A 7,632-nucleotide genomic window follows, 5' to 3' on the forward strand; every position below is an offset into this window, starting at 1 on the left:
GCATTTGAAAAGCAGCAAGGTTTGAATCACAACAAGGTCAACCTTAGCCTCACTCCTGTTCAAAGGCTTGGCAACCAAGCACACAACTGTAAAATGGACTATTATACACCCCATCTGCTAAGTTAGTCATTTTATCAGAAATGTAATTTTAAAGGCACATCCTCTTGCGTAGTATTACAAGTAGCAACTTTTTCGAAAAAAGTACATGTAGTTGGGTGTCACTTAGACTTAAGTACAACTAATTAAAAGTACACAATGATCAGACTATATGGTGTTGACCTTCAATATTAGCCTTGACCTTTTTGCTCTATTAATCAATTCTGTACTTACATCAGTAAACCAGGATATCCATTGCAGTTTTGAAGTCCAGATTTGACCCTGTGCTTGACAAAGGCCAGTATAAAAATAATGACAAGCTTAAAAATAATAATAATACATGTAATAATAGTTATCAATTGTGCAAGCATGAAATAACACGTGAAGTTTAAGCAACACATCATCACCTTTCAAACTTTCTGACTTAAAACAGAGGGGAGAGGGGCACTTATTCCAGAGGAAGTGCTTATTGGAAGGAGGGCACTAAATCAAATCATTGCAACATGCAAACACTTTTGTTGTCATCATTTGATGAAAGTAACTTCAGTATTTCACTTACAGCTGGAGGAAGACAGCCAAGATCAAACAGACTCTCCTTGATGATAACTGTGGGGTACCTCAATTGATAATTTTCGAGATTTAAAATCCGTCAAGATGTCTCAAAAAACAAAATTACAGAGACATCTTTGGATTAAATTAAATTTGTTATGTTTTTAGGAGTCAAGAAGAAAAGAAACGTGTTACAGAACATTAAAAATTTATGCTGGAATGGAAAATTAAAAAGTTAATACATGATAATGCAGACAAAGGCAAGATCAAGCTGTCTGGCACAGACACCCCAGCTTTCAGCCTAAATTCCCCTCACTTTCAGTCCCAAATTCAAGTGTGAAGTGAGAAAGACAAGAGCACTTATTTCCCGAAAAATTAAAAAGAAAATTAAAAAGAAAAAAATTAAAAGAATTCCACATACAATTTCAAAAGACATAACTAAACGAGGCCTACTCTAATTTTAGACACGGAACAGAACGAAAGGGAAGATCTGTAATTTTAGGAAGAGAGATTTTTAATTTGCAAAGCTAGAATCCGCGTGGAACTCCACTGTACAGAAGGATGAGAGGGTCTATTAGAAACCTAAAAGCCGTCGAAAAAATCATCCACAACTGTAAAACCGCAAAAAAAAATCAAAACCGATAAATGTTCGCATCCCAGTTCTCAAAACCCTAATCGATCCGATATGGTGTTGACAAATGGAGATTACAGAGGTTTCGCGGCTATTGAAGATCAGTGGAGGCGCATAATGGCCGCTTGGATCAAAGAGAAAACGGAATCCAAATAGGACAATCCGAAAACTTCATCGGAAACCAGATCCGTAGCCCATTAGACAGGTATTTTTGAAGAAAACCGAAAACCAAATGCTAAAGAACGGAAAATTCACAAACCGCAATGAACACCCAATCCGAAAAACCAAATTTCTTTAGCACAAAACCGATCTTAAAAAAAATGTAGAAAATCCCAATGCCCCCTTAAGGATAAATTGGTCAGTTCAGTCCATAAATCATACAAATGATAACAGAACAACCATTACTATCAATGAAACCTCAACGAAAACTTTTTTTTTAAATTTTTCGGTCAGAAACATGCTGCAAACCAACTTTAGTCACGCGATATTATTCAGGGAAGGGTCACGCAATCGAATTATTCATCGACTACGAACATCGATGCTTGACACCTTGGAAATTACACTGCTGCAGCCTCACGGAATTTTAATTTGAATTATAGATTTGCATTTTATGGCTAAATGGCGCAGTCCTTCCTTTAAATACAGAAGAGGATTTGATCTCTTGGCGAACGTACTGAAGATCCAACAAAGAACACTAGGGAGATGTTCATATTTTCAATTCGTTTCGTCTCGTTTGACAATTTACGGTAAGCCCTAAAAAATTCCGGAGATATGGTCGATTATAGTTTTACAATAGAGACTAAATGCATTTTACGGAGCTCTAAATCACGAGTTAGGTGTCCACCAAAAGTTTGGTTAAAATATGTTGGTCGGTTCTTAGAGTATAGAGAGCGATTTATCATGGCCTAGCATTTTTGTGTGACAAAATGTCACAAAATGTAGCAACAAAAATATAGATGAGATGGAAGAATTTATTTGAGGAATGAATTTCATCACGTTCAAGAAAGCAATAGCATGTTTCTATAAAACGGCAATCTTACCATGTACTACATAAAACCTGGTGTGACAGAATTATCAGCCATAACGAAGAAGCAAACAATCCAACTAAACGTAGTGTGGTTGAAATACATCTTGTTGGAGGCAGACCATCTCGCTATGAACAAGGCGCACTCAAGAGCATAACTTCGCATTACGACTCCATGGATTAGCCGTGAGTTGTAATTATAAGGGATTATTATTCTAGCGCTATTTCCATCTTCATATACAACACTCTTACACTCAAACTAATCTATATGAGCAAATATGAGCAAATAAATGATGCACTCAGTTGAAAAATAATTGACCATCACATAATGTCTTCTTCTTTGATAAGAGGAATCATGAGGCTGTTAAGGCTAAAACTACAGGAGTCACAACATATCGGCTGATAACCTTCTTGAATTCGTCCCAAATATAGTGAAGTGTTGGCTTGCGCATGCAACGACCATGTATGGTTCCATCGGCAAGCTGAGAAAAGTAAAACTGCCAGTTTTCTTTTCCAGCTTTAATGGCAAAGTCATTTCCGGGATGAGCGAAAAAAAGGAAGCGTTCTCCAAGTCTCCTGCAATATCTAAGGCTAAAGGAATGAAGTCGATTGCTGCTCGCAGGAACTTAAGGGTTACCTTCTTCGTTTCATCGAGGTAAGGATGGTTGCCTTCATTACCGCACTTTTGCACAAGGATCCTGCCAAGACGTGGAACAGTAATTTCTGGAACATTTATTGTCTCCACTTCAGAGAATTGCTGTCCAAGACAAAAAGAAGGGAAGGGGATATTACAAAACGACTCACACTTTGACCGTGAGTTCCACCTTCTCAATAAACGTAATGGATACTTCTCAACTGTTCCATTTCACAAAAGCAACTAGTCGCCTGTCTGTCCGTTGTTAAAAGGGAAGAGAGAGGAAAGGTACAGCAAGCAAAAAGCGGGATCCTGACGGGTTTCCGGGAAGAAAACGCGTGCAAGGACGCTACCGTTTTCCCCATTCGGCTCTTTAGTTATGAACGAAACTCTAGTTGGCTATGTTATGTCTGGCTCTCAAGATTATCAGTTAAGCATAATTCCAAAAGTACTGAAGTGTGTTCGATTACTACTTTACCATCGTTCAGAGAATTTTTTGCAGTGTAACTGTAGATTGGAGCATTAGAAGCCGCCGCTTCTTAAGTAATTAGTGTAACGAATGAATCATGTTGAAATTACTTGTGAATTGTTTTCCAAATTTCATGCCGTGTATCCGGGCTGTAATCGTTCAACCACGAATGATTACTTGGTTCAAGTTACTCATGATTATTTTGCAATGACAGCGTGCCAGCCTACCCTTTAAAAAAAACTTATACTACAATAGCATACTGAACTAATGGAGGTGAGAAAAATGATTAAGGAGGGAGGAGGGGTTAGGTAGTGAGAGAGAAACAGCAAGCTGCCTTGCCCGCGCTGCTCTTCTGCTGGTTCGTGGTGCATACCGTCTATACACAAGAGTCTGGTCAAATTCATATAAAAAGAACAGGAAATTCTATCATAACTCAAAGACAGGCGTAATCGTATCCGTAAGCCTAAAACAAACATCGTCCACAGCTTGCATTTTTCCGTCGTTGTTCTCGATTTGGACAAAGAAGGATGACATTTTTAACCATTTTAGTGATGTTTACGTGTTATAAGTGCGCCTTGTCATTGGGGGAGCTAACTCGTAACCATAAGGGAATCGTAACGCTCAATAACTGTTTTGTTCATGCGAAAGCGACCTGGGGCTAGTTGTGTAAAGGTAGGATAACGCTATCCAACGGATAGATATTGGCGTATTGAAGAGTTATCTTTGAAGAAGCCAGAAATCACGAGATATATTTACCTTTGCCATTCCTTGGTTACCTTTGAAGACACTCGAGGAACTTCCCATTGGTTTTTACGATGCACTTACCACTGAACCACTATTAAAGTCTAAACCTGGATGGATCATTGGCTTTCTTCGAAGGATGCGACGGTATTTCGATCCATCGGCATTTACGTCAGACTTAGATGCATCACGGGTATTTAAACTTGCACGAGATCTTCATGGACCAGAAATGTTTAAACCTGGAGTTCATGTATTCTATACGAATTTCTAGTCTTATAAAGAGTGTTTAGGATGGATAAAAAGCCATATTTTTATGGCAACTCATCACATGAGTAGTTAAAAAAAATGGGAAAGATTTATTTTCGTTGGGTTTAGTTAACATATAACTGTCCACTCTGTCTCATAGAGGGGCTGATCGGACTTTGAACTCACTGATTTCTTTTGTGCTGTGATAACGTTTTGTCGTTACGACACTAATCACCCTCTAAGTCTCGTCAATAAATCGCCGCGATATCGCAACCGAAACTTGAAATCGTAATTTTTAACGAGAAAGGTTTTTTCCAGGCTAAGGATGCACTGGGATATCGTTTTCGGTGAACATAACGGTGGCTGACCATCAATTGGGAGAAGCCATTTTCGTCTGTGGCCTTCGTCGTGGTTCATCAAGCTTCGATTTAATGTATTCGTAACCATGTCATCTAAGATCTTCGCAGCGCTTAAAATCGTATCACCTGTGTAGTCCTGGAAATACAAGGTGAATATAGAAATGATCAGGATTGGCTTGCTCCGTTATTGTGGTGGAAAGAGCTCATTCACTACTCACAATTCCTACTCAGACATGAGAGTCTGGTATTTATTAAAGTTCAAAATGGAGATGCTCTTCTTTGTACACATAACACAATTGAGCAAATGTTTCTTTCTTTCTTCATAACAATTTCCAATTAAACATTCTGAAATTACATAAGAAACCACAGAGAAGATTGCTAACGCAAAGGCATAGAAACCGATATAAACATATCAATTTTTGGAAACATTAAAAATATGCCAAAAATCTCATGGAACAACCAGGCTCAGAGTTTCATCGCTTGCCTAGCAATGAGCTCTTGGAACTGGCATTTTTTAGCAAAACAATCTCTATTATGCAGTCAAATCTGCGAAAAAAGTATCGTCGATCAAAACTTTATGACCATGTATGGAATTAAAGAAGGATGTTTTTCGTCTTGTCACGAGCGTGGCACAAAGAAAAAATTCTGAGTCCCCATGAGGAATCTAGCGTCAGACCTTCGGATTCCGCGCTCCGATGCTCTACCACTGAGCCACAGAGACTCCACGGTGAGCGAGGTCTATTACGAAGTTCATATGACACGCGTCCTGCATACTGCTAGGATCAGCAATGTCGATAGCGTAATGTTTGTAGATAGAAATAAGAGAGATGGTAAGTTTTGAGCTCGATAAAGAAATAAAGAAAGATGTTTTTCATCTTGTCAAGAGCGTGGGACAAAGAAAAAATTCTGAGTCCCCATGAGGAATCGAAGCTCAGACCTTCGGATTCCGCACTCCGATGCACTACCACTAAAGCCACAGAGACTCCACGGTGAGCGAGGTCTATTACGAAGTTCACATGACACGCATCCTGCATACTGCTCGGATCAGCGATGTCGATAGCTAATCTAATCAGGGGCGTAGGAAAGCTGTTTTTAGTGACAAGTCTTATGAGGTTTTTATCTATTGTTTAAACAATTTTCTTCCACTTATGTCTTAGTTACATTTGTTTCCGTAACGAAGACGGGTATGGGGGGGGGGGGATTTAAAGAAATTCCATTAAAAACAAAATTTCCTCTAATTTTTACTTTTCAAACAGATTGCGCTCTGTACTTCCCAAGCAAATATGTCAACTCTCGGCCAACAGTTTGACGAGGTCTACCATATGCTTCTGGATGGAATCAAGAGCTTCAAATGAGGGTACTCCATTCAGCTACAATGTGGCCGGAAGTGACTGATGAACTCATGATCTATAAGTGCGGAGACTTCCATCTTTGGATTTGGAACGAACAGAGGTGAACGACATTTACAAACTTAACCAAGCCCCTAAAAATTGTTGATCGATGAAATAGTTAACACATGGCGCAAAAAAGAAAAACTTTTGACAATATGTATTCGAGCCTAAGGTTTGGGTAGAACACGAGAAAGTTTGAGTCATGTTTGACTTGCAATGAAATTAGTTTCATGGCCGCCTGACTGAAAAAAAACCACATTTGGCAGAATGTGATTTTAAGTCGCAAGAGTTGTTCCAAAGTTACATCGTCTCTGTGTTTCTGACAGGAAAATATATGGGTCAAGTTATGATGGACAATTGCATCACATCTGCCTCACTTAGCGAAACAGTGATGGCGCCTTGCAGTTCTACAAAGATGGAGCTTTAAGCACGCACTCAAGCTGTCTGAATGGTCTTAAAAAGGGTTATGAAATTAGGGCAGGAGTTTCTCTGGTTTTGGAACGAGAGCAAGATTCACTCTGAGGAGGCTATCGTGGCTCTCAGTTCCTCCTCAGCCACCTGAAAAAAAATTTGAATGGGCGGTCGTGTCTTTCATACCAGAACGATCCAAAGGGTCTCAACGTCTTGCCTTGCAGGGGTAGGGAACTTTTTCCAATGGAACAACGTCAATTATGGGGTCAAAGGAAAAACCGCGGTTGTCATGCCATCTCCGTGCGATCCACAGAAATGATTCCACTGCGAAACAACAGTGAGTTCAAAATGAGTGGCCAGTCTAAGTAAGGGATTAAGGCTTAACTTTAGTTTAGTATTGTTAAAATGAAATTTTCAGCATAGTGGGAACTTCTGGTTGATGTAAGTGAAAATGAAAGTAAGCTAAGAACACCGGTGAATAATTACCAGAATAGCAGTTGTAAGTCACAGCAAATACAATGGGTTCAAAATCTGCAATCAATTGAGTTTCGCTTTTCCTTTTATCGGACCTTTTAAGGCCCAGATAATTTACGCCGTCCTCTCAACGGATATTGTGAAAAAATGGAACCAATTACAACCTGCTCCCTCGCGTTTTCGCGCGCTTCACGTAGCTTGTTTGCCAATTGGGTTTCGCGTTGGATTTGTGGCCGCCTGATCATTTTAAGCTTGGATTTTTCACCTCTCGGATCAGGCGTTCGGAAATCATGGGGTGTGCAGCCTTGTCCTCCTCTTAGGAGTAGGAAACATAGAAATGGATAACTTGCTAAGAGGGCCTCGTATCAACAAATTAAGCGGTCAGACAACAAGCGATGCACTGTGGTAGTAAGGTGAGGTGTTTGTTATTGAAAAATTGACCGTTTTTTTACTTCCTAAGAGCAGTCGTAGATATTTTCATACAAACTATTATATTTTCACCACAAAGCTTATCAGACAAGATGATTGCCACAAAGCTGGAGCCTGGGCGCCTCTGGTTTGCCCTCATTTTGAGTTTTGGCTACCCTAGTGCATTCTGCCAACTGAT

At 39.6% G+C, this 7,632-nt stretch overlaps 1 non-coding gene across 1 annotated transcript; it reads right to left on the reverse strand.

Moving 5' to 3' along the window:
* Positions 1-2,513: 2,513 nt before the first annotated feature.
* LOC113672496 (uncharacterized) lies at positions 2,514-4,310 on the reverse strand. Its single transcript, XR_016187420.1, has 2 exons — positions 4,160-4,310; positions 2,514-3,057 (listed from the first exon to the last, which is right to left on the reverse strand). It is a non-coding gene; the product is annotated as an uncharacterized LOC113672496 (transcript).
* Positions 4,311-7,632: the final 3,322 nt, after the last annotated feature.

The sequence above is a fragment of the Pocillopora damicornis genome, chromosome 6 (assembly GCF_964200805.1).
Source record: "Pocillopora damicornis chromosome 6, jaPocDami1.2, whole genome shotgun sequence".
Classification (NCBI taxonomy): Eukaryota; Metazoa; Cnidaria; class Anthozoa; order Scleractinia; family Pocilloporidae; genus Pocillopora; species Pocillopora damicornis.